General features: G+C 38.2%; 1 pseudogene; it reads right to left on the bottom strand.

Annotated features, from left to right (window-relative positions):
* The window catches only part of LOC132680382 (surfeit locus protein 2-like), an 80,313-nt pseudogene extending 60,517 nt beyond the window's left edge, over positions 1-19,796 (bottom strand).
* Positions 19,797-24,965: the final 5,169 nt, after the last annotated feature.

Below are 24,965 nucleotides of genomic sequence, written 5' to 3'. Positions count from 1 at the left end.
CTCAGAATTTGAGATAAGAGACTCAACATTCATGCATTTCAAAATTCAAGCTTTTCCTCCGTCATGTGCAACTCTCTCTCATGGTATTTGGAGAGAGTAATGAGAGAACCTTAGATTCTCAGGTATCAATCATATCTTATGTGGTTATTAATATTTTAAACATTTTACTAACAATGTAACTATTCAGTTTACTTCTGTTGGAGGAGGTCATCAAGAAGATATAACTGGCGGTTGACCCATGAGCTGGATCTGAGCAAATGGAGGCTCCCCACCCCCTCCCCTGTCCTTGTAATGTGTGTTCTGTTTGCTTTCTGTGTTCCCAGAAGCTACTCTAAGGATATTTAGACTTGAGATAGTAATGTGTTGAGGCTATCTTGACTGAGTATGAGACTAAACCCAGTTAGGGCCTCTATATAAACTTCTAAGAGTTGGCTGGTGAGTGTAATCTACCTGTTTTGAGGCTGCCCAAGACAAGCCTCTTATGTCTGTTCCCTTGATTATTAAACCTGCCATCTACCAATCTGGAGTCATCTGCCTCATCAGTCTCTCTATCCTCCATGTATGGGGGCTGGTTTCAGATTACATCCGAAAGTTCCAGAGGAAGTTTCTAACCAACAATTCTACCACTTGTAAGGAGTAAAAGTAATTAGTTTTTGTTGTTGTTGTTTTTGTTTTTGTTTTGTTGGATGCCTTGGTCACTTTGCTCTTTCTCTCAGGGACCCATGTAATCCTGTTGGTCTAGAATTTGTTCTGAATTTCAGGTGATAATTGACAGTGAAATAAACATTAATATTTGTAGTATTTCCACAGGGTATGTAATACAAATGATTAAAAAGAACATACATCAAGAGATTTGCTAATACATAGGTGGCTTAATCAAACCCTCACTTGTATCATAGAATGATAGAGGTCAATGAGTGTAAAAGGTAACATATTCTTCTTTTAGTTGAGGTGAATGAAGTCTAAAGGAATAATTAATCGATAGTAAAGCCAAGACAAAAACCTGTTCCTTCATAGAGCTGATCAATGAAGGAGCATGATTTAAAGTCCAGCTGCTTGAGTTCCCATCCTATCCTTCCATGTGGTCCAAGAGCTCTGGATGTTCCCTGGATAGGCCATAGAAGGGTTTTTAGAGGAGAACTGGGTCATATATTTCCTTCCAGTGAGTTCTGAGTCTTTTAGGTGAGGTTGAGTGTGGGTTGCTCTCTGGGATTGATGTCCCCACAGTTGCAGAGTAAGCTGCTGCCACTCTGCCCCTGCCCCCGCCCTATGAAGCAGTTTGTGTTGCTGCTGCAGGATTTCTGGGTGGGGCAGCCAGTCCAGGATTATTGTACAAGCCTTCTGAAGCTCTACACAGACAGATGCAAATTCCTCCTCCCTGGTGAGCCCTAGGAGTTACCAAGGCCCCAACATCATCCATACCATTCCTCATCAGGCTTGTGGGAGTATTTCCTCCTTATCCCACAACTTTGGATAAGGTGGAGATTGCTAGATTCACAGGGCAGTTGAGAAGACTGAGGTAAATAGAGGGGAAGGGACTTGCCTGCATCACAGAGCCAGGAAACAGAGCTGGTGAGAACAAAGTACTGATGTAGATGCTTCTTCTTCACAGCAAAACTAGTAGAACGATTGATTTTTCCCATCTTACCCCATGAGGAAGCTGAGACTCAGAGAGCCTAAGGAACTTGTTCAGGGTCACACAGCTGGTAAGGAGGGCTTATAATACCAACAGGAATAATAATACTAATAAGGTAACATGTTCGATAGGTTCTATATGTCAAAAATAATCTCACTGAATGCTCACAGTTCTAGGAAAGTAGATACTATTTTTAAAAAATATTCATTTATTTTTGGGAGGCAGACAGAATGCAAGCAGGGGAGGGGCAGAAAGAGAGAGGCAGACATAGAATCTGAAGCAGGCTCTAGGCTCTGAGCTCTTAGATGTTAGCACAGAGCCTGATGTAGGGTTCAAACCCACAAAGTGTGGATCATGACCTGGGCCAAAGTCAGACACTTAACCAACTGAGCCAACCAGGCTCCCCAAGAAAGTAGATACTATTTCCCAATTTTGCCGATGAGGAAACTGAGGCCCAGGAAAGCAAGGTAACATGTGGAAGCCACATGGCTGCTAAGTAGGAATGGAAGTAAAAGGAGCTAACCATTATGGATTGCCTTGCTGTTTAATTCTCACATCTTTACTGGGAGAACAGGTGCAATTATCTTCATTCTGAGGAAAATGGGGCTTAGAACAGTTATTTGATGAAGGTCATACAGTTAATAAGTGGAAATATAAAAATAGTAATAATAATACTAATAAAACTGAAGTAACATGTGTTGAGCACTTACTATATGCCGAGTATTATAGCATGTTCTGTGGCTTAGAGAGTTAAGGGGCTTGTGCAAGACCACAGGCCCAGGAGTGGCAGATTGGGATTTGAGTTCAGATCTCCAGATATGTAGTTCCTACTGTGGGAGGGGAAGTTGCTGAACACTGAGGCACTTCAACTTGTAGGACATCTTCTACTTGGAGGGCTTCCTGGCAGTGTGGGCATTTGCAGGGTAGCATCCTGACCTACAGTGTTAGTCACTTCGTGACAGCATAGACTCCACGCCAAGAACATCTCCCTTGGTGCAGCTCAGTGGCCCAAGATGCAGGCCTGCTACTGACTCCCTGCTGACATCAGACAGGACATCAGGGGGTTGGGCCCCAAAGACAATGACAAAGATGGGTGCAGAGACAAAGAGGCCAGGGGATCTCTGAGCAGGGGCAAAATGGCAGAGAACAACCACCAGCAGAGAGTGTGAAAGGGGGTGGCCCTGCATCTCTAGCCTCTTGAGTTTCACTCCGGATAGAAGAATGCCATCTCCCGATACCCTCCCTATACCTGAGCCAGGATCCCCACTCTTGGTGGGTTTCTGTGTGTGCCCTCCCAGCGCTGTCCCAGGGGTTCCAAGAATGTTCTATGGGGGTTGAGGGAAAGGAGAGGTGACACTGAAGTCCTGGGTCAGAAACCTGTATCTGAGGGGGCGTCCCACTTTGTCCCACTAGCACCAAGTAATTGGCCCCAGGACACCCACAACCCTTCAGCTTTCTGGAAGCCGAGGGAGAATAAGGCGGGGGTATATACTGTCCGGCCTGACTGACTGAACAAACAATTCTCAGACCTCTGAAACTTCTCTCTTAGTCCTGTTTTACAGATATGCAAACTGAGATTCAAAAAAGGGGAAGGGACCCAAAACATTTATATTTTTGTCCTCTAATATTTTATGTCTTATTTTCTACTCCAACATATTGTTTGTTTTGGTAACTTTTAAATCACTATTAAGAATCTATAGTTTTTTTATTTGAATAAATGCAGAAATCTTCTATATGTACTAGGAGTCTTTTATATGTGGTAGCTATTCAGTGACTGTTTATTTGAATATTTTAATTAGAAGGCAAATGGAAAGGAGTATCTTCGTACCATTTTAGACAATCCATGAGTCCTATTGATAAAGGGATTTCAACCAAAGGGCTCTTCAAAAAAGAGTAAGATAATAAGCCCCACAGGTAGAAGGAAAGAGTGTGCTAAGGATAACGACCCTCATATTATAAGATTTAGGGTCCTGACGGATAGAGAAAGTGGATTTAAGAGGATGTGAAAGCAAATGTGCCTATTCAGCTGCTGATCAGAAAATGACAGATGGATTCACTGAGAAAGTTGAAAAGGCACACCAGAAGAAGAAAACAGTACTATTATTTAAGATAATGGAGACATCCTTCACAGATCGTTTCTGGGAAAACCAGCAGGCAAGTTTATCCCCTGATTGAGGCACTGAATACTTTTCAATCAGAGCACAATGAGTTGACCCAATAAAAGTTTTCAGAGCAAAAGTAAAGCAAAATAGAAGACATTAGAGGCAGCAAGCATTTTACCTTTGTATAGTTTGCAATGTCATTGAGCAATGACATTAGCCATCTTAAGACAGCATTTCTTAAGGTGTCTAGCGGTGTTGTGAGACCCTTTCACTGTTCTGTGAAGTCAAAACTATCTTCATAGTAATACTAAGGTGTTATTTGCCTTTACCACTTTTATTCTCCCATGGATACACAATAAAATTTTTCCAGAGGCTACATAAAGTGTGATATCACAACAGATTGAATGCAGATTTTTGAATATAGATGTCTTCTATTTAGGAGAGATACTAAAGAGATTTCCAAAAAATATAATAGAGTGCCACTCCTCTATTTTTTTTATTTCATTTAGAAATCCAGTTATTTTTACTAAAAATATTATTTATGTTAGTGTATGATGGATATGTTACTATTCTCCTAAAATAAATTAGTAAATATTTTTTAAATTTCTTAGCTTTAATTTCAGATATGATAAATACTTGTAGATAAAATAAACATCCACAAAACCCCTTAGCACCCTCCATATGTTTTTAAAGTATAGAGAGATTTTAAATCCAAAATGTTTCAGGACCTTTGTCTTTAGGGATATGAGAATGTTTCTTCTAAAAACTGCTTATGTATGGTGGAGATTTGGCATGATCATTAATGTTCATTTCTCTTCTTTTGGAAACATAGGAGGAGTATCTTTCTTCACATCCCTATGACTAAGCAGACCTATGTGACTAGTTCTAGAATGCATTGTGGTAGCAGCGATATCTATGTGTCACTGTCTGTCAGAACATTTGATGGTCGATACGATATTTTTCAGAACTCTGTTTTCCTGCCATTGTGACCATGGAGGCATGTGTTGACATGAATGTGCCAAAGATTAAAGCAGCCTGGGATACTGAGCCAACCTTAGGAGGAAGAGCAGCTCTGGAAGACCACCTGGGCTGGCTGTAGACCTGGCATGAACTAGGAAAAAGGTTTTTTTTTTTTTTTTTTTTTTTTTTTTTTTTTTTTTAGTGATAAATCCGTGAGACTTAAAGGCTGGTTACTACTCTTGCATAAACTAACCTGTCCTGGTTTATACTGGCATGGGCAGACAATTTTAGGGGCTCATTACACTGAGAGCTAAGGGAAAGTCCCCATGCTATTAGAATAAAAGATGATTCAGAATACTTTTTCAAAATTCTCACTTATTGTTTTTTAATGCTTTAGAGGTAATTTAAAAAATGACATCAGGCTCTGTGTACCCAATGTACCTAATACAGATAATAGGTAGGTCCTCGCTCTTTAGGAACATGTGACCTAAATGCTACCTTTTTATTTTGGGTGCTTTGGGAAATCCAGAGCTCAAATGTAATGATCATTTACATCTACAGAAAGTAACACTTTTCTTTGTCTTAGCTCTTTGAATGATAGTTTCTTTGAAAGAAAAGTTACACTTTTCTTTGTCTTAGCTCTTTGAATGATTACTATGCAATATGCACTTAGTTGGGGATAATACAGTGACAAAGACAGTCTTCAATGTCATGATTTAACTTTAAGGCATGAATTTGAGGAATAGCCAAGGGCAAAGTATGTATGTCAACTAAGTTGGCACATTTTCCAGCGCTTTCCAGGATGTTCCTGTAAGGCCTTAGGCTTACATCTTATTTACCACTCTTAGTTATGAGGAAGGCTGGAAATCACAGTTTGTTTGTTTTTTTTGTTGTTGTTGTTGTTACTGTTAGGTATATTGATACTCTGAAGAAAATTGGTGGTTCTTTTTTTTTTTTTTTAATTTTTTTTTTTAACGTTTATTTATTTTTGAGACAGAGAGAGACAGAGCATGAACAGGGGAGAGGCAGAGAGAGAGGGAGACACAGAATCTGAAACAGGCTCCAGGCTCTGAGCTGTCAGCACAGAGCCCGACGCGGGGCTTGAACTCACGGACTGTGAGATCATGACCTGAGCCGAAGTCAGACACTCAACCGACCAAGCCACCCAGGCGCCCCGGTAGTTCTTAATAAGGTGGAAGAGCAGATAGATATTAACTGGGAGCTAAGCATGTCTCCTATACTTACCCTTCATTTTTTTGAGGATCTCTCCCCCTCAATTATGCCAAGAACATGAACTCTCACATGCTGCAAAGGTATGGAATCAGTCCCCAGTGCTCCAGAATATCACTGTGGTACCCACCCTGGTTCACACAGCTGCTTCATGTCTAGTGACAATCTACTTCTCACATGTGACTTTGGAGGCTGGGACATCTTTTCTTATAAACTGCTGTTGGGTCCATCTGCACTGATGCACCACACAGTCATTCTCCCCACTGGTCTCAGCTCTGGGAGTCAAGCCCAGGTTCCCATTGCTCCTGGACCCACAGACTGCTGTTCTCATACATTCTTTCTAAAAGCAAGGAAATTGGCTTTCTTTCATGTTGTAAACCTCGTCATTTTGCCTATGTCTAAAAATCCTCTCCATCCTTTGGAAGCAGAAAGATTTATGGACTATTTTTTCTGATGCACCTCTCCATAAGGCAACATTTACAGCACCAATTCCCTATTTGAACAGAAGAGAGGGAGAAGAAAATACAAGTTACATTCACAGTGTCATACTGCCACATAAGTGATTGGTTTTCAATATAATGTTGTAAGGTTTCTGATATGTATATGCACAGTGTGCTATGGGAGGTCCTAAGAATTGGTTCCAGGGGGGTCTCAGTGGTAACTTCCTGCAAAAGGTGATGTCTAAACTGAGAAGTTAGTTGAATCTATCTGGTTGAAAATAAAAGAGGGAGGGAGAGGCCGAAGAAGGGAGAGAAAGAAATATTCCTTTCCAGAGAAAGGAAATGGCACATGTAGAAACAAGTGAAAAGTATGAAGGAGTCAAAGGATTCAGTAATTCAATCCATGGCTTGAGAGTACAATGTGAAATAGAAAGGGATGGTGATGGAGAAGGGGCAAGACGGGAAAAGCTCTTTTGGATTTTATCAATGTGGAAACCAAGCGGCTGTAAAGATTATACGTTAGTAATAGCTCTCTGGCTACGATTTGAAAAATGGATTGTAGCTGTACAACAGCTAGGGAGACCTTATAGAGATCTGTTGTAATTATTTTGGTAAGAGACAATGTCAGGTTGACCTCATGTGATAGCACTGGAAAGAAAATAATTGAATGAATTGGAGGGTTATTATGGACATAGCATAATTACTAACTTCACGAATCAACCTTTGTCTTTGGATTGGCAGTTGAATGTGTGTTAGTGACATTCTCTGAGATAATAAAACACAGAAGGAGGATCACATTCTATGAGGCAGCTCCCTTATCTACAAATCCCTCCCATTTCCTGCTCTATTTGTTTTTAGAACTTAAAAATACGTGTTATATTTTATTTTTTCTGACTTTTTACATTGCCACTACCATGTAAACTCCTTGCGAGAAAGTATTTGTGAGAGTTTTGTTCTCTGTTGTATCCCTGACTTCTAGAACAATGCCAAACACATCGTGGCTACTGAATAAATATTGGATAAATGGTTGGGTGACTGATTGACTGCCTAAATGAGTAAGAATGGGTCAATAGTAAAATAAATAACGTTCAGTCTTTAGAGCCTCTGTGTGTGAGTCGCCTTTTGATATTCTTTTGGGGATGTCTAGTAGACCTTATTAGATATTTTATGAAGCTCAGATGATGAATTGGTGTAAAAATAGAACTTTGAACCTCAAAATATAGATGGCCTTTGAAATAATGAGAGTGAGTGAGATGTCTGTCCTGTGGTTCAGCTTTTGGTTAAAGAGAATATCCAATCAAGTAGCATTCTTCTTTGCAGCTACTGTTAAACCTGATAGAAATTTCCTTTCTTCATCAAGACCGTAAGACTCCTCTGTGAAGGCACCTTTCCCACACTCTATCAGTCTCTTCTTCACAGGGAATATAATCCCTTCATTGAGATGTACAAATTCTTATATTTCCTATTATATCTTATGTATCATGTTCTATCTCATGGCTTAGGTTACTTAGATACATAGGGACTTTATAAGATTTGGTGATTGATAATGAAGAAGTTGCCAAAAACAAAGGCTACTTATCTGGCACTCCTTCCAGTCTTATATAAATGCTCTTGGGAAAAAAAAATGCTCTTGGAAAATGTTATATTCACCTAAGTATTTTACTAACACCTCCCATTTTCTTTCTAATTATTCCTTTTTACATTTTTTAAATGACCCACACCTAAATGATTTTTCTCAGGAGAAAAAGTTTAAGACATCAGACAGATATTTGCTTCCCCCCCCTCTTTTTAGGTGGAGTTAGTTTCTAATTTGCCACCGATTGTAATAATAGGGAATTCAAAATTCTACCCACTAGTCAGATACAGAGCCAAATTTCATGAATGAGTTCTAGAAGGTAGAATTTAATGGTGTCTCTTTGTAGTAGTTGCTTTGGGAATGATTTTATACACATATATACATATATATGTGTATATATATGTGTATATATATATATATATGCTTTGTTTATGTGTATATATATGTGTATATATATATATATATATATATGCTTTGTTTTTACAGTAAATATGAAAGGAGTCCTCAGATGAAAAAGTGTTGATGCTTATAAACATAGCTGGAAATGTAATGTGGCTGAGGAACTGATGGGGGCCAGGCATCACTAGTGTGTTATTTTCATTCCTGGCAATAAGGTACACCACAGTGGTCTCAGGAGACTCAAGATAGATTCATGAGTTGGGGGATACATTGACTGACTTTAGTGATAAGAAATATTTCCAGGTTTTATATTACAATTAGAGTAATAGTTTTCTTATAGCTTTTAGTTAACCAATACAGTTTCTATGTAAGAGCTTAAAAGAGTTTGAGGGATAGAGATGTGAAAAAGGGAACTATCTGCCTAATATCATCTGTCTCAAGAAATTATGCCAAGTTATGCTGAGATTCCTTAGAAGTCATCCAGCCCCTTGTGGTAAGTTTGTGTTCACCAAGTATAAGAGATGGCTGGCTATAGGTTGTTATAAAATTGTTTGCAGTCAATCTATAAATGATTCTGGAAATAAGAATGAAACCACTGAAAACTTGGCTTTGCCATATAAATTGTAAAATTTGTGAAGTCAGGGACTATGCATTATTTTTTAAAAATACTATTCATTATATTTCAAAGCCTCCCGCATCCACAAAAATGCAGCTAAACAAGTATTTACTGATCATTTATTAATTACACAAGTAATTTGAAATCATGCTTTAATACATTTTTTTAAAGCTCAGTGTTTGCTATATGCAGGATATTCATTTTTAGCTTTTAATGCCCTAGTTTGGAAGTCTTTAAATACAAATTTTAGGTACAGAGTAATTTACCCAAAAGTTTATCAGTAGAGTTTTAAATGGAACCAAGGACTTTATATTCTTAGTCTTTGTATTAGATAACAGAAATGATTCTTAAAGTGTTTTTTTCCTTGTGGATAGAGCAAGCCTTTGGGAATCAATTATTCCTCAACTGTGAAATGAATAGTTTTCTCCTTATCTCAAAAAAAAGACAAAAAATGAAACAAAACAAAACAACAAACTCTTGGAGATCATCAGATATTCATTAAGTGAAAGGTTTGAGGGTGAAACATGGATCAACCCATTTGTAGTACAGTTCTGAGATAGTTGCTTGAAGCTCTGAGCAGAGGTCTGTCTGTATTCCACACCTTACCCTCTTTCATCCACAATCACAAGAACTTCTGAAATTGTGGGGGCACCTGGGTGGCTCAGTCAGTTCAGCATCCAACTTCAGATCAAGTTATGATCTCATTGGTTGTGAGTTCGAGCCCTGTGTCAGGCTCTGTGCTGATAGCCCAGAGCCTGGAGCCTACTTCGGATTCTGTGTCTCCCTCTCTATCTCTCTCTGTAACCTCCTTCATTCATGCTCTCTTTTTCTCTCTCTCAAAATTATATAATCATTAAAAAAAAAGAAATTCTGAAATTGTTAAAAAGCTTTTAAATTAACAAGAATAATCTTGTTAATCTTCTATCTTTGGGGGAAGAGGTAATGGTAAAATAATCATTGTCCATGGAAAAAACAGCAGCACTCCAATGAAAATCTAGTAACAATTGCACATGGCGTCAAATAAACATCATCCATTTTCTTCCAGTTTAAAAGCCCCCATAAGTTCCAAAGGCAGATTTTTCTTTTTTTTTTTTTTAATTTTTTTTTTCAACTTTTTAAATTTATTTTTTGGGACAGAGAGAGACAGAGCATGAACGGGGGAGGGGCAGAGAGAGAGGGAGACACAGAATCGGAAACAGGCTCCAGGCTCCGAGCCATCAGCAAAGGCAGATTTTTCTTAAACCCTCCTCCCCAAAAGTTTTTTTAAAATCCCTAACAACAATCCTTGGCATTGGTGAATAGCATGATTCTAAATTCAAACCCGTTTCCTACCTCAGGCTTAACGTTGAAAGTCACAGTTTTAATAGAATGATTCATTTTGGAGAGGTAGGCAGCCAAGTAATCATGTTAGATACTGGCTGTTTATTAATAATAAATGTAAAATACCCAGAGAAAATCTACATCCTTAAGTTAATCAGACAAGTGGCTTCAGGAGTTACAACACAAAATCTTTTAGCTGTTTCTTGAAAACACAGGAGCACCCGAGTTCAATATTGATGGAAAAAAAATCCGTAAGCACAGACATGGAATACACAATGAATCTCTTTGTATAGTCTACACAGTGAATGTGTTTTATGTCAGTGTATGTGCATGTACAGCAAAAGGAATCTCTATCTAGGAAAGTGTGACTTGTGGTTAAAGGACTTGCTCAAGTGAGCTAAATTACTTTCAAGTGCCTGGCTCTCCGTAATGCCATGTGATTTAATGTTGCTCCTCCTGATCCATTCACTTCTATGTGACAGAAACTTCCAAGGAAGGTCAGTGGTATATCTAAGAGATTATGACAGCTGAATTATGGTTTCAAACAGGTTTGGCTTTTATACTACCCTAGAAAATGAAATAGCTTTTGATTTATAGTCATTTTACATTAATATGCATTTCTCTCTTGTATTTCACTTGAAATTAGGCAGGCCAGGTTTATACATTCCACATTACTTCTTGAGATGCCTTCTGAATTTCATATTTTAAACAAATCATTCTGACTAAGTTGACATCAGGTGCAAACAATGAGAGAATAAGTGAGAAGCTCTGAATTTCCGTAGCTATTAATAGCAACATTAAAGGCATGGAGACCTCTGTATGACATGCTAGTCACGGTATATTTCTCTGCTAATGATTTTGTACCTGGCAAAAAATTTAAAAAGCACCAGATTTGAGGTTCTATGATATCCATCACTAGGTTTTTTTTTTATGTTATGAATAATTTGGAAACACATTTTCAGGTTTCTGGGTCTTTGATGATAGGAAACTGGATCCCAAATTTTATACACCTATCAATAGTAGAAGAGAATGCGTTTTCTTCTACCTGCTAAAATGTACTATTTCCCTTTCTGGATGGTATTGTGATTTTCTTTATTATGGCTGACTGGATAGAAACTTCACACCCCTCTGCATCCTCTTTCAATCTACTCTGGGTGATTTTCAAGAGCTCTTGAATTCAGGCTTTACAAGGAGAGGAAGAGTGTCGACTAATAGTCCCAAATCTTAGCACTGTGGTTGACTGTAAATTTTTGAGCCTGAAGATATGCTACTCTGGATTTTCTTAAGTCTAGGTTTTTGAGTGTAAAAAGAAATGTATTTTATAACACAGGAACACTAACTTACATTTGCTTTACCTCACTCTATGTACTGTATGAAAGAGTGGGTGTAGTATCACTAATTCATTGATTTACTTGACAAATGTTTGTCATGTGCCTGTTGTCCACCAGATATTGTTTGAGAAACTGAGGATACAGAGATATTATAACAATATCAATGCCTTTACAGTGCTAATTTTTCACCAATGAATTAATGTTATTAGTATTATATATTGAAATTAACTCAGAACACTTAGGATTTTATTATCTAATAAAAATCTCACAATTACTTACCCAGAAAAAGAAGGGAATATTAGGAGAGAAACAATAGTTTTATGTATGCATAATGGGGGTTGAAAGGGAGGGAAAAGTTCTGCAGGAGGCGGTGATGGTGAGGCCCTCAGTCATGCTTCATTCATCAGGAATGGCCTTTCCTTGATACAAGGACACATATTTTAGCGCAGATAGTGACTCATTCCTCAGTAAACCAAATGCTTCCTGCATGCCTGATATATTTATCTGAATTATGTGAAATTATGTGAAATAAGGCATCTCTTTATAGTATTCAGAATGCTCACTTTGAGCATGGCAACTCAAAATGGAAACTATTTTAAAGACAGAATTATATGGTTTTACTGAAGAAAGAGACATGGGACTTCATTAAAAAAAATGACCTGATTTATATTTCCCTGATGATGAGAACAAACTGAGGGTTGATGGGAGGGAGGAGGGGGTGATGGACACTGAGGAGGGCACTTGTTGGGATGAGCACTGGGTATTGTATGTACACGATGAATCACGGGAATCTACTCCTGAAGCCAAGAGCGCACTGTGCACACTGTATGTTAGCTAACCTGACAATAGATTATATTTAGGAAAGAAAAAAAAAAAATAACCTGTAATAAAATTGCATGAACATATTCTCATAACCTCCTGAAAATATCTGAATGCAACTAAGTTCTTTATTAATAGAAAGTTTACAGTTTTTTGGAGTGTTAGAAGCTTTCACTCTTTTTTTTTTTTTTTTTCAAGGGGGAAAAGGATTTATTAGCCCATTTCCAGGGCGGGGTGCCAGGGGCAGTGGCTGGGTTCGTTCTCACATTCAGAGGGAAGAGAAGGCAGCAGTGAAACCCTACCTGACTGCCCTCACTCATTCTGATCTACATAGCTTTGTGCTCACAAAAACCATCCTCTCCTCCTGCAGGGAGGACACAGGGCCCAGGATGCTGACGTAGGGGTTGGGAATGGCTTGGCTTTACTCTCAGCCTTTACAGGCAGGACTTGGGCTGGCGGACCAGGGCATTCGCCATTGTGTGCACAGACCCAGGGCATTCGCCATTGTGTGCACAAGGAGTAAAACTTAGGTTAGAAGGAAAGGGCGGAGGGAGCTGGCAAGCCATTCTGATGGTCTGCACCAACCCCACAGTGTGGGCTGCTCCTACTCCTTGACGCTTCTGGGAGATTTTAACTTTTTTATAAAGAAGACAAAAATCCAAGCAGCATTAATTTAGGGGAACAAAGAAGAGTTCAAAAAACAAAACAAAACATGGAGGGCAGGACAAGGAATTGATGAGCATCCAGAAGAGGAGGAGAACCAGTAGGAAGAAGTAGGAAGAACCAGTATTCCACCCAGTGCCAAATGTGCTTCTGTCTCTGCGGCCCCGGAGGCCCTTCCTTCCCACTCCCCGGCTGGTGGCCAGACAGCAGAGGGGACGCCAGAGTGATGTGAAGATGAGCCCCGGGGCCCTGTCTGGCTGCTGACGTGGGGGGTGCCATGGATTTTTTTTACCCCAATCAATTCCTCCCACCTTCACCATCACCGAGTGAAGAAATTTTTAACTCTCCTGTCCAAAGTCCTCTGAGAATTTCTTCACTTTCAGGAGGTCCTCTGCATTCACATTGGGCTGAGTGGTGGCCAGAGACCGGAGCGTAGAAGCTTTCACTCTTACAGGGACCACTTAACCAGGAGCTCTGATTCCCATGGCAGGAAATATTTTTTCTTTAATATTACAGATTTATGCCTAAATACAAGAAGCAGTTTGTGCTGCCAGAACTAATGATCCTCCTACTCTTCTTGTCTTTTCAGCTAAGCTTCGTTTAAAGGTCAGGTCTATGCAGGCTTGCTTCCAGCTCAATCTATACTTCTCCACATATTGCTATCTGCATCATCATTACTGATTTGCTATTTACTACTATATTATATGAATCCCTAAACGTTGAGATATGGGCTCTGTGCCCACCATGTGCTGTACTTGAATCAATAAGCTATAAGTAAATGAGTAATAAAAGCTCTTTAACATTGAAGAGTTTACAGGCGAGTGCAGTTACTCTTGACAATAGATGAACATTAGACTCAACTGAAAACTTTTAAAAAAAATGCGGTTGCTTATTCCTCACCAAGTCTGAGTGCAGAATTATATCAGTACCTTAAAATTTTTCTCCATGTGATTTTATTGCATGTCTGCATGTCCCTTGGAAGTGTAAGAGATGGCGTTGACAACAAATTAGGTGTTAAAGAATACAACAAATATCATTTTCTGGGGACAGCACATAGCGCACTTGCAGTTGGGTGGGTCTCTAACTCTGTGTGGACAGGTCACCTGACTGAGAAAATGATATTTGAGCTTAAAGATGATTGGAATCAGATAGGTAGAGAAGATAGAGAAGCTCAATTGTATGCAAAGTGCCTAGAGGCGTGAAATAACTAATATTATAACAGTCTTCTAGTACATAGAAAAATTCTGAGAGTTGTATAGTGAATACACATTTACCTTTACCTATATCTCAAAATTGTTAACATTCTAAAATAGCCTTTTGAAAAAAAAAAAAAAAGAACCAAAACCAAACCCTAACCAAACAACAAACCTTTAGCTTCTTCTTAATGCAACTATCAGGGAAATATGGCATTTGGAGTTCTAATTATACTTAAGTTGATGCATAAATAATATGCCCTTAAAAATTAATATCACCCTATCAAAATAACCTTACTGCAATTATGAAACAGCAGTCTAATTTATCTGTACAGTTTTATCTAATTCTAAAAGTCTGATCCTCTGTGTGTGCATGTTTTGCTCACAAAATACATTAAACATATGATTTGCTCTATATAAATAGATTTGCTCTATTTTTAAGATAATATTTTATGAAAACCTCTCTTCCTCTCTGCACTCCCAATTTGTGAGAATGTATTGCCATAGTTCTTTGGGAAGTTATTTGATATATTCCAGTTCTGAGATGCTTGTTTGCTCTCCATGAATGCCTTTGGTAATACTGAAGAAGGAAGAAGAAGACTGTCAATAAGTTATTTGAGACGCAATACACAGTAGTATGTTTTCCATTAGAAATTTGAAAATTAGTGACTCTGGAAAAAAGGGCATGAGCTATGACAATTTTTTTTCTGACCACAAAGGTAAATGTCAGAGGTAGACAATGTATCAGCTTTCATATCATTTTTTTGAACCATATATTGCTTATATTCAGGAGCATGTTGGATATTTTTCCATACTCAATCCTGTGTTCTATATTCAGTGACTTGTCTTTGATTTTAATTATGCAGCATGTGCTATTAGGGCATTGGAAATTTCACAAAATAAAGCATTTAGACTAAAATGTTTCTCGATTACCTTCTAAGACATATGTCTTATAACTCTATGTAACATCCTTTAAAATTGTGCTAAAATACCATTTTGGTTCATGAAATTATTTCAAAATTTTTGGAATTATTCCAACTTGTTCATTGATTTTCACTATCTCATCTAAGAATGTATTTCTCGAGCAGCACACGATACACATAAAAGAAAACGTTCGTATTATAGAAGAGGTTCCTATATTAATTATTAATTCAGGAAATAGAAAAGTTGTCAGAACCACTGAGGTGGGATTTAGAGTTCTGCCCAGCGTTAAGCATTATTTTATTAGTCATCACCTTAAACTGAAACCATTTGAATCTGCTTTTGGTAGTTTATTTTTGCTCCAAACAGATTGTGCTTATGAATTGCAAATAGGTGAAATTACTGCAGCATTACATGTTATTAAGGGTTAATGTCTGCGGTTGTCAGATCAGAACTCTCCAATGCAAATATCTCTCGGTGCTCATGTAGTCAGGAATGATTTTCAGGATGGATATGCTAGTTTGAAGCATAGATTAAGTCATTTCTGAAGTGATTCTACTTCTTTTCCTTTGGGCTGGACTAACTGCTACCTCCATGTTAGACTTATAGTGACTTACCAGACCTATAAATGTGAAGCCTGATCTGTGGCTCTAGAAAGGAAAAATAAATTATTGGCCACTTCAGGAATTCAGACTGCTGCTGGTAAGCAAAAGATTTTTATAAACACTATCACTTGAGAAGGGCACGTGTCCCAGATTTCCAGTGTACCCTCTGCTGCTTTGATTTTGGGGACTTTGTATAGCATATACATTGTAATATATGTTAACAGGAATATTTGCATTAAGTGTAGCTGCTGTTATTATTATTATTATTATTATTATTATTATTTCCTTCAAAATCAACACTAAGATTTTTGGCTTGAAGTGGATATTCTTTAAAATGCTGACTGCCCAGCATGAATTTCCATTTCTTAGCAATACCCTGATTTTCTTTTGAAAAACTCTCTCTCCCATTGTATGTAGCATGGGGAGTTAGCCATATTGGCTTACTGAAGCCGGCAGGTCCTCCCCATCTCAATACTCCTGTGTAATCAAGGGTGTACCTGTGAACCCCAAGTTTAGGCAAATAGAGTCTCTGTTTTAGGGTTATAAATCTTGAGTAGAATCAAACAGGGCAAAATAAATAGCTAGAACTCATTCCATCAGTTTTGTTGTTGTTGTTGTTGTTTTCTTTTCCTTCCGGAAAAGTAGTTCTCGTCTGGGTTCTTGCTCTGATTTGAAACCTGGGTGTCCACAATTCCACCTACTTGGTAATGCCCTGATATTCTTCTAATCACTTTCTTTTTATTTAAGTTATCTAGGATGGGTTTCTGTTACTTTAAACAAATTCATACAGGGCGCACCAAAGTTCAGTTACGTTGTTAAGTAACACTAGTAACTTTGAGCAAGGAAATTAATACAGATTTTCAGCTTCTGGTCCAGACTGTTGTTGGTGTCTGGAGACTATCAATTAACTGCCACCTTTTTTAAATCTTTTTTAAACTTTGAAAAGTCATTTTGCTCTTGACCTTCAGAAATGAACAATTCTAATAAAATATTAAAAGATATGGACCTGATTTATTTTAGTAGAATGAAAATGAAAGGGGAGAGGTTTTTTTTTTTTTTTTTTTTTTTTTTAGCTTGACAATATCGATGTCTACTTTCCTCTAATTTTAATGCAGAAGCTGTCAGTGTACATTAGAGACAACTCAGTAAATCTTTACAGAGAGGAGACTTTGAAAAATACTCTCCTGATGATCCATTTCCCTCTTGAGACCAGAACCACACTATACATGATATACAATATGTCTCAACCAAAGTGGAAAATATAGCTAATTATCATTTTAGTCAAACACATCAGGGATTACAAAAAAAAAAGATAGGCAAATATAGCCTATTTCTAATTACCTGGGGAGAGAAACTTCAGTTTGTGAATTATGTTTTCATAGATCTTCTTCCTCTCTATTATTCTTGTCTGTTCCTCTGTGTGTGTGTGTGTGTGTGTGTGTGTGTGTGTGTGTGTGTGTGCTGGGGGTGGTTATCACCTATTTGAACCTTTCTATTGCTCATTTGCAACAAAAAAAAGAGAATGCATGAGCAAGATTTTAGCCCACAGTGCTCTCGTAAGAGGTAGATGGAAAGCAATCGCTTCTATTGAAATCATGCCCGTTTCACTCAATTTCCCTGATATACATACTTATATAAATAAGCTAGAGAGCTTCTTAAATATTCCAGTGATTTTCACTGCCGTGGAAGAGTTTGGTCCTGTTACAGTGCAGCCGCCTAATTTCTGTATGACCTTGGAAACATTGTTTAACCTTTTTTAGGACTTCGTCTTCATGCTGCACAATGAAGTACTTGGATTAAGGATCTCTAAGGACTTTTTTTCCTCGAAAATGAGAAAAGTGATATTATTACAAGTGATTGTCAACATATGCATCTCTAGGATCAATTTCTTCAGCTGAGTGAAGTCAAATTCTGGTAACTAATCTACTTTTCTGTGGGGAAAAAAGTCAACCACAAAGATTGTGTATAATTTGCTATGTTTCCTCAGTTTTAGGCTTTAGGTAGGGTGTCTCTTCATGCAATGCAAACTATGCTTAAAATACCTCATGGACAGGATGACTCATCTAGTTTAAAATTAAATCATACTGGCCAAAACATGGTATTTGAATCAGATCCTCTGAATTTTAGGTTGAAATTGGAAGCTTAGTGCTCGGTATTGCTTTTGAGTGGTTTACTAGCCTGAATATAAGACCTTTATGCTCTGCCTGTGTGAGAGAAGTATTTTATAGTGTAGAGTACTATGTGGTTTATCTCTCAATTAAGGAAATATTTTTTCTATCAATCTCAGAATAAGTTTAATTCCACAAACATTTATTGTGTGCCAGGGATGATTGTGGAAGTTAATGGTACAAAATAAAATAATTGCTGTATTATGCGATAGTAAGCTGCAACTGTCTACTTACTGACTATTCTTTTCCAAATTTCAACTCCTTTTTTTTCACTCTACCTGTACATTAACTTCAAAGAAACTGTTCGATCCTTGATTTTTCGATGTTCTGGTTCTCTATCTTAGCTTCGTTTTCTTCTGCATTTAATCTTGAAACTGTGAACCACGTTTTCATCTCCCTCTCTCCAATAACCTCAACAGCTTTGTTTCCGTGTCTTTCTCAATACCTGTACTTTGAAGCCTAGTCGTCAACCTGGATTATCTCTGACTACGTTCAGGCAAACGGCCACTGCTAAAGGGAATCATATAACTATGGAAGGAAGGGAGAGAACAGATTTATAGTTTCTAGCTTCAGGCAGGTACTTAAATCTTCCTTGAAATCCTTTAAGCTTTTCATCAGTCTCTCTTGTATGCATTATTATTCTAGACTCCCATAACTCTTCTCAGATTCCCTACTCCTATCCTTTGACTCACAGAAGTTGACTGTGCGTTAGAATTCATAGAGAAAACAGACTAAACTAGGAGGATTTTTCTCATTTCTCAACCTAACTGTATCCACTCTGCCTTTTCCTTCTCTTCTCACAGGAAGCGATCATTCTTTCTGTTAAAAAAAAATCCCTCATACTTTGCTATGGATCCCATCATTCCCATTTCCTTAGGGACTTCAGTCCATCAAATATCATGGCTGAATCTCATAACTGGAAGACTTCTATGCCACTCCTTTCAACAAATTTCCATCTCTCCAACCTAAAACTGTTAATAAACCCAGAACTCACTTCAATCTTATATATTTTACTAGGCATCACACCATACAATTCTGTCCATTAACAGTCAAGTTTATTCAAAGACTATCTCTCACCTCCTGTTCATGCCATGTACATGTAACTCACTGTGTTTAGAATCCCATCCTTGGAAACTACTGAAACTGCTTTTGCCAATATTGCCCCAAACCTCTAATTGTAAGATTGAGTAATTTATGGTTCTGTGTTTTAAGTTTATGTATTTATGTATTTAGAGAGCAGGGGAGTGGCAGAAAGAGAAGGAGAAAGAGAGGAATCCCAAGCAGGCTCCACACTGTCAGTGCAGAACCCAATGCAAGGCTCGAACTGTTGAACCTTGAGATCATGACCTGAGCTGAAATCGAATCAAATTCTTAACTGACTGGGCAACCAAGGTACCCCTATGGTTCGTATATAATTAATTTCTGAGTAGTATTTGATAGTATAGTTGACTATTTCATTTTCTTCACATTAAATTGCATTTCTCTCTTGGCCTCTTTTTTTTTTTTTTTAGTTTTTGAATTCTGTTTCTTATCTTACTTTTTGGACCTGTATCCTCACTGTACTCTCTATTTCTTTGTTTTCCATGGCTTCATCTGAAGCCCACTGCCTTCTCAAAAAATATACTGGGTGACAAAGGTGCAGATTTTACCACCTTTTCCATCACCTCATTATTACCATCAACTGGTTCTGTGGTCTCTTCTGCATCAGGAAGGCAAAGCTTGGAATCATGTTCCTGAGAAGACCCAGGGCTATAACAAGGAGATACAAATTGATGACTCACAATACCTGACTCAAACACAAACTTGCTCTTATGCATCATAGCATATCTCCAACTGTTCTAAGATTGCTCCCGTTAACTGCCCAGTGGCACCTCAAATTCAACTGTGTAGGACTGAACTTATAATTTCTCTGTCCTAAATCAATTGTTTCATTTTATCCCCTTTAATAAATGGCACTTCAGTTTCACTTGATTTCATAAGCTAAAAATTGGTTGGGAGTGATTTTATATTATTCCAGCTTTCCTCATTCCTACTGTTTCACTAAACCTCATCAATTTCTAACTGCCTCTTCAATGAACTTTGTCCGCTCTATATTCAGACTCTATCTTAGCCATCGTAGCTTTGTTTAGCTAAGTATCAACTGTATTATTTCAATAGTCTTATAACTAATGTTTCTGTCTCTCATTTAGCTTCTTTTAATTCTTAAATATCTGATTGTTCACACTCTTGTGTGAAATCTTCAAATGTTCTTTATTACTCTTAAGATATAATTTAAACAGTCTTGGGTATTAAGAAAAACCCATGTCTTATTCTATCTTTCCTATGTCACTCTTTACATGCAGCCCCTTTTTGGACCATTCCTTAATGCATGATCTTTGAATTTTCTGTGGCTTTGCACTATAGTCACTTAATGCTTCCTTTCTTTGCTTCAGGAATCACTAGAAATATAATCTCTCAAAAGCATTTTGATAGGCCTTAGCAGTCCACTCCCAACCATACCTATTGAATTCTTTTGTGCTGTCCTTCTCACACCTTGTTCTTACCTGCTAGCATATCACTAATTATATAGTAGTTTTGATAGTTGGATAACTTTCTATTTAGTTTATGAGAATGTAAGATCTTTGAGGACAGGGGCTATATCTTTTCCTGACTGCCTAACATCTTGCATAGTGCCTATAAGATATAGCTAATACAAAATAAATGATTAATACATGAATTAATTCTAGTGGCTTCCAAATCCAATGAGTTCATAAAAGTACTTTACAAATTTGTAAGGTGAGTGGGATTTTAAAGGTGAGTGGGACTGGCCAGTCATGGACCTGGGGCTCTGATTCTTATCTGCTCTGTGCCATAAACTTATAAATGACACAAACTTTCTCTAATTTCATGTTAGATAGTATGTACTCATATCAGAATGATGTGAACAAGTTTGTTGACTATTAATGAGTTCAATGGGAAAAAAAAAAAGGTAACTTCTCATGTCCAGATAATATAATTTCTTGTCTGGACACGTAGTCAAGTTTCCCACAGAAGGAGCTAGGGAGATATTTATTCTTAGTTTTTTCAGCCTGGAATGGCTTATTCAAGTTAACTCCTGAATCTGCTTTCTGCCAATGGTCACTAGTCATAAAAACTGTTCCACAAAACTCCTTCAGTTTGCAATATTGACTTTCCTGTCCACTAACTTTATTCTGTCTTTTGATTGATCTTATTTGCCCTTTGGATTCAGTACAGTTTTCTTGCTACAAACTTGAACAATAAATATTGTGGTTCTAAATCCCAGTTACATAGCCTCGGGCTTCTTTCTGAGTAAACCTTCATTGTTTAATCTAGGCCAATGTTTCCCACTATGGCTGTATACTATAAATATCTGGAGAGCTTAAAAAACATAGATTAGCAGTTTCTAGTCTGGACCAATTAGAGAAATCTCTGTATATTGGGTTCAAACATAGGCATTTTTAAAAAAGCCAGACAGGAGTATTATGGACAGAGACCCAATGGCTTAACACAGTGACACTTTTGTGTTCTAAAAGCAGGACAAAAGACATCTTCTGTTCTTTGGACTAAGAGTTGAGAAGAGTCTGTAACTCTGGAGGTATAGTTTTCTATAAAGGCAATGTTTTACTAAAGGAATTCACAGATAAAGTAGGAAAAATAGGCTTTAGAATGGTACCATAAATATTTCACAGAAATTACAAGATCATTGATCCAATTTAACTGTGTTTCAAAACCAACCAAACTTTTGATGTGGAAACAAATTTTTGTAATCATATATGGACTTTCAGTTCTTCTCCTGATTACAATGATAGGGGATACGTCTAAAATTTTTAGTTTCCAGAGGTACAATTAAGTTTTCTTTCCATTCAAGTTTTAAGTTTCCCCTCATTGAAATTCAATCTAGTAGTAGTAGGAGGAGGAGGAGTACCATACTGTTAAAAAGCTATTAGGAACATATACTCATTGGTTTCCATTAATGGCATTAGTACAATAAAATTTCGTTTCCAGCATTTTTGTTTCTGGGGAGCTCTAAAAGCTGAAAAGCTTAATCTCTGAAAACATTGTTTTTATTTGCAGGACAAAAATGAAATAGGTTTACTTTGAAATTAGAAATTGCTAATCCTATTTCCTAGAGTTGTTAACAGTGAGTCACTGTTTACAATTGGATTATTCACCGAAGCAAGAGCTGCATACCATGTGTGATAGAAATTGAAAAAGCCTCTATGACTAGTGGCCATTGATTTTCTGTTACTGCACAATGGTAAATGTGTCATCTCTTTAACACTATATTCTATAGCTCTATTAAAGTGCAATTCCACGATTAGAAGCACATGGAAGTAAGTCATTGGTGAGGAGAAAATATAAAATACAATTGCAAATTAATGAGATGGACTTCACTTTTGGCCACCCCAAAATAATAATTTTTTTTCAAGAATGCATTTTATAAATATGTGCAGGTGTTATCAAAGTCATCATGTCATTCTGGGAGATAACTGTTCTTTTCACGTTGTTTCCATTACTGGGATACCATATGAAACATGAGCTGATCTCCTGGTCCTCATGTTAGGATGGACATGTTATCTTCAATCTTCTGATGTAACCGTATATTACTCAGTGTACTGCAGAGAAACAGAATGTGTGTGTGGGTATGCATGTAATGACATCAGTACAATAAAAAATTTTCCCAACATTTAGTTTGTATATCTTCATCTGTATCTATATCTATATGTCTCTATCACTATCTAGCTATCAAATGATTTATTATAAGGAAGCGAGGAATGGGCCCACATGATTATGGAGGCTGGCAAGTCCTAAGAGACTGGCAAGTCCTAGGGTGATTCAGCAAGCTAGAAACCTGGGATAGCTGGTGGTGTAGTTCTAGTCCAAAGGCCAGCAGAGTCAAGACCTAGGAAGAGTTGATGTTTTAGTTCAAGTCTGAAGGCAGGAAAAAAAACTACCTTCATAATTTTTCCTTATCTGGGTATCATTTGTAATTGGATTCTCTCTCTCTCTCACTCTCTCTCTACACACACACACACACACACACACACACACACACACATTTCAAATCCACTTTTTATACACTGAGTTTTGTTTTACTTAACTTTTGACAATAATAAAATGCTCACGTAGTATATATATGTATTTTTGGGGTGGGATGGGACCCACTGCAACCTTTAATTCCAAGCACAGTCCCCCTTCCCAGCATTATCATACACATGGTGAAACAGGATGTCAGGGTCTGGGCAGGAACAAAACCCAGACCCAGATATACCTATATCTATGGAAAACAACAACAACAACAACAACAACAACAACAACAACAACAGTAAAACCTTGGACTGCAAGTAATTTGTTCTGCCAGTGTTCCGCAAGACTAGCAAACATTTCTAATAAATTTTAAATTGATAAATGAGTGATGTCTTGCAATGTGAGGAGCATGTAATGCCGAATGTCACATGATCACATTTCAGCCAATGGTTGTTGAAATTCACTTTGATATATGAGTGCTTTGGATTACAAGCATGTTTCCAGAATGAATTATGCTTGCAAACCAAGGTTTTACTGTGTGTGTGTGTGTGTGTGTGTGTGTGTGTGTGTGTGTGTGTAGAATATGTATGTATATATATGTAGAATAATGTAAAATTATATACACATATATATTTGTGGAGAAGAAAAAATGATAGTGTGATTTAGGTAGGGCAGAGAGTTAGGTGAGGAGAGCAGGGGTCAGTGCTCCCCCAAATTGTATTCTTTAGAGAGTATGCTGGAGGATGCATGGGTATGAGTGGGACGTGGTAGCCAAGATACTGAGACATGTGCTTGTAGCTGTTCTCTTGATCCTGTCCAAAGGACTCTGAAATCCTGGGTTCTTTCCAGGACCTGGGCTGGTGTTAGAATGTAGAGTTCTAGTTGACTGTGCCTAGAGGCACAGGCCCTAGAGGCTGGGGTTTTGTATAAGTGACATCTCCAAGATAAGTCAAGGCTTCTGAGAAAGTTATAGCACTGGAGCAAGGGGCTTTGATGCTTGGGGGTGGCAGGTAAAAGACAGGGTGAACTAGAGGGCAGGACAGCCTCCCTGCTAGAGCTCTCCCTGAGCTGGAGCCTGCTCCAGCTAGAGTCAGAGAAGCAGGAGGCCCAGGCACAGGGCAAGCTGTAAAAGGTGAGGTGAGAAGTACTCGGGCACTTGTCTGCCTGGCTGCTTCCCACACTCACCCTCCTCCTACCAGGGCTGAGGGTTCTATCCACCCATTACTCAACACACCTGAGAGGTCTGACCACGAAGCACCATGTTTATTTTTTCTCAGTCTCTTCTGGGAATCTTCTTATGGGGTGCAGGCAGAGAGAGGGCACAAATATCAGCTTTGTGTCTGCTAGAGTCCAGACTGGGTTTACCTTGTGCAGTGAATGCCAGGGATGAGAAAGAATACCCCTACTTGTTGTTATGGGGATGAAAGTCAATGTCTCACAACTCTAGGGGCTGCAGAGGTCTTGGCTGCCCCTTCACTTGGGCAGTGGAGCCAAATCCTCCTTTGCCCCAACCTCCCTGATCCCCTAAGAGATGATCATTCCCCTGCTCACCATGGGATGAGGATGCCTTGGGGTCAGTGACCCCAACTCCAGAGACTTGAAGCAGCACTAGTGAGTGTCAGCCATGGTGAGTCATGATGGGGCAATCAAAAGAGAGAGGACTTTTTGATAAGTCCTCTCTTGACAGACACCTCTCAAACTTCATCTGATTCACACCTACAGGGTGAAACTTGATTCACCTCTTATTAATTGCTATCAGCATTTCATAGTGACAGATTTGTGGGCTTGGCCTTCCAGTCTCACTCTCCATGGGCTGAAGTTTGTGGGCTGTAGTTGGCTCACGGTGGCCTTGCCATGTTAGGGAGAAAACACTTAGAAGTCCCAGGGTGCAGTGAGGATTCAAATGGTGTCTGGTTGAGTAGGGACTGGGTTTTCCTCATGTAGGCGATGATTTTTTT

Source organism: Panthera onca, chromosome A1 (assembly GCF_046562875.1).
Source record: "Panthera onca isolate mPanOnc1 chromosome A1, mPanOnc1 haplotype 2, whole genome shotgun sequence".
In the NCBI taxonomy this organism is placed as follows: domain Eukaryota; kingdom Metazoa; phylum Chordata; class Mammalia; order Carnivora; family Felidae; genus Panthera; species Panthera onca.
Note: the sequence above shows the minus strand (reverse complement) of the source record. Positions and strands in the feature narration are given on the sequence as shown.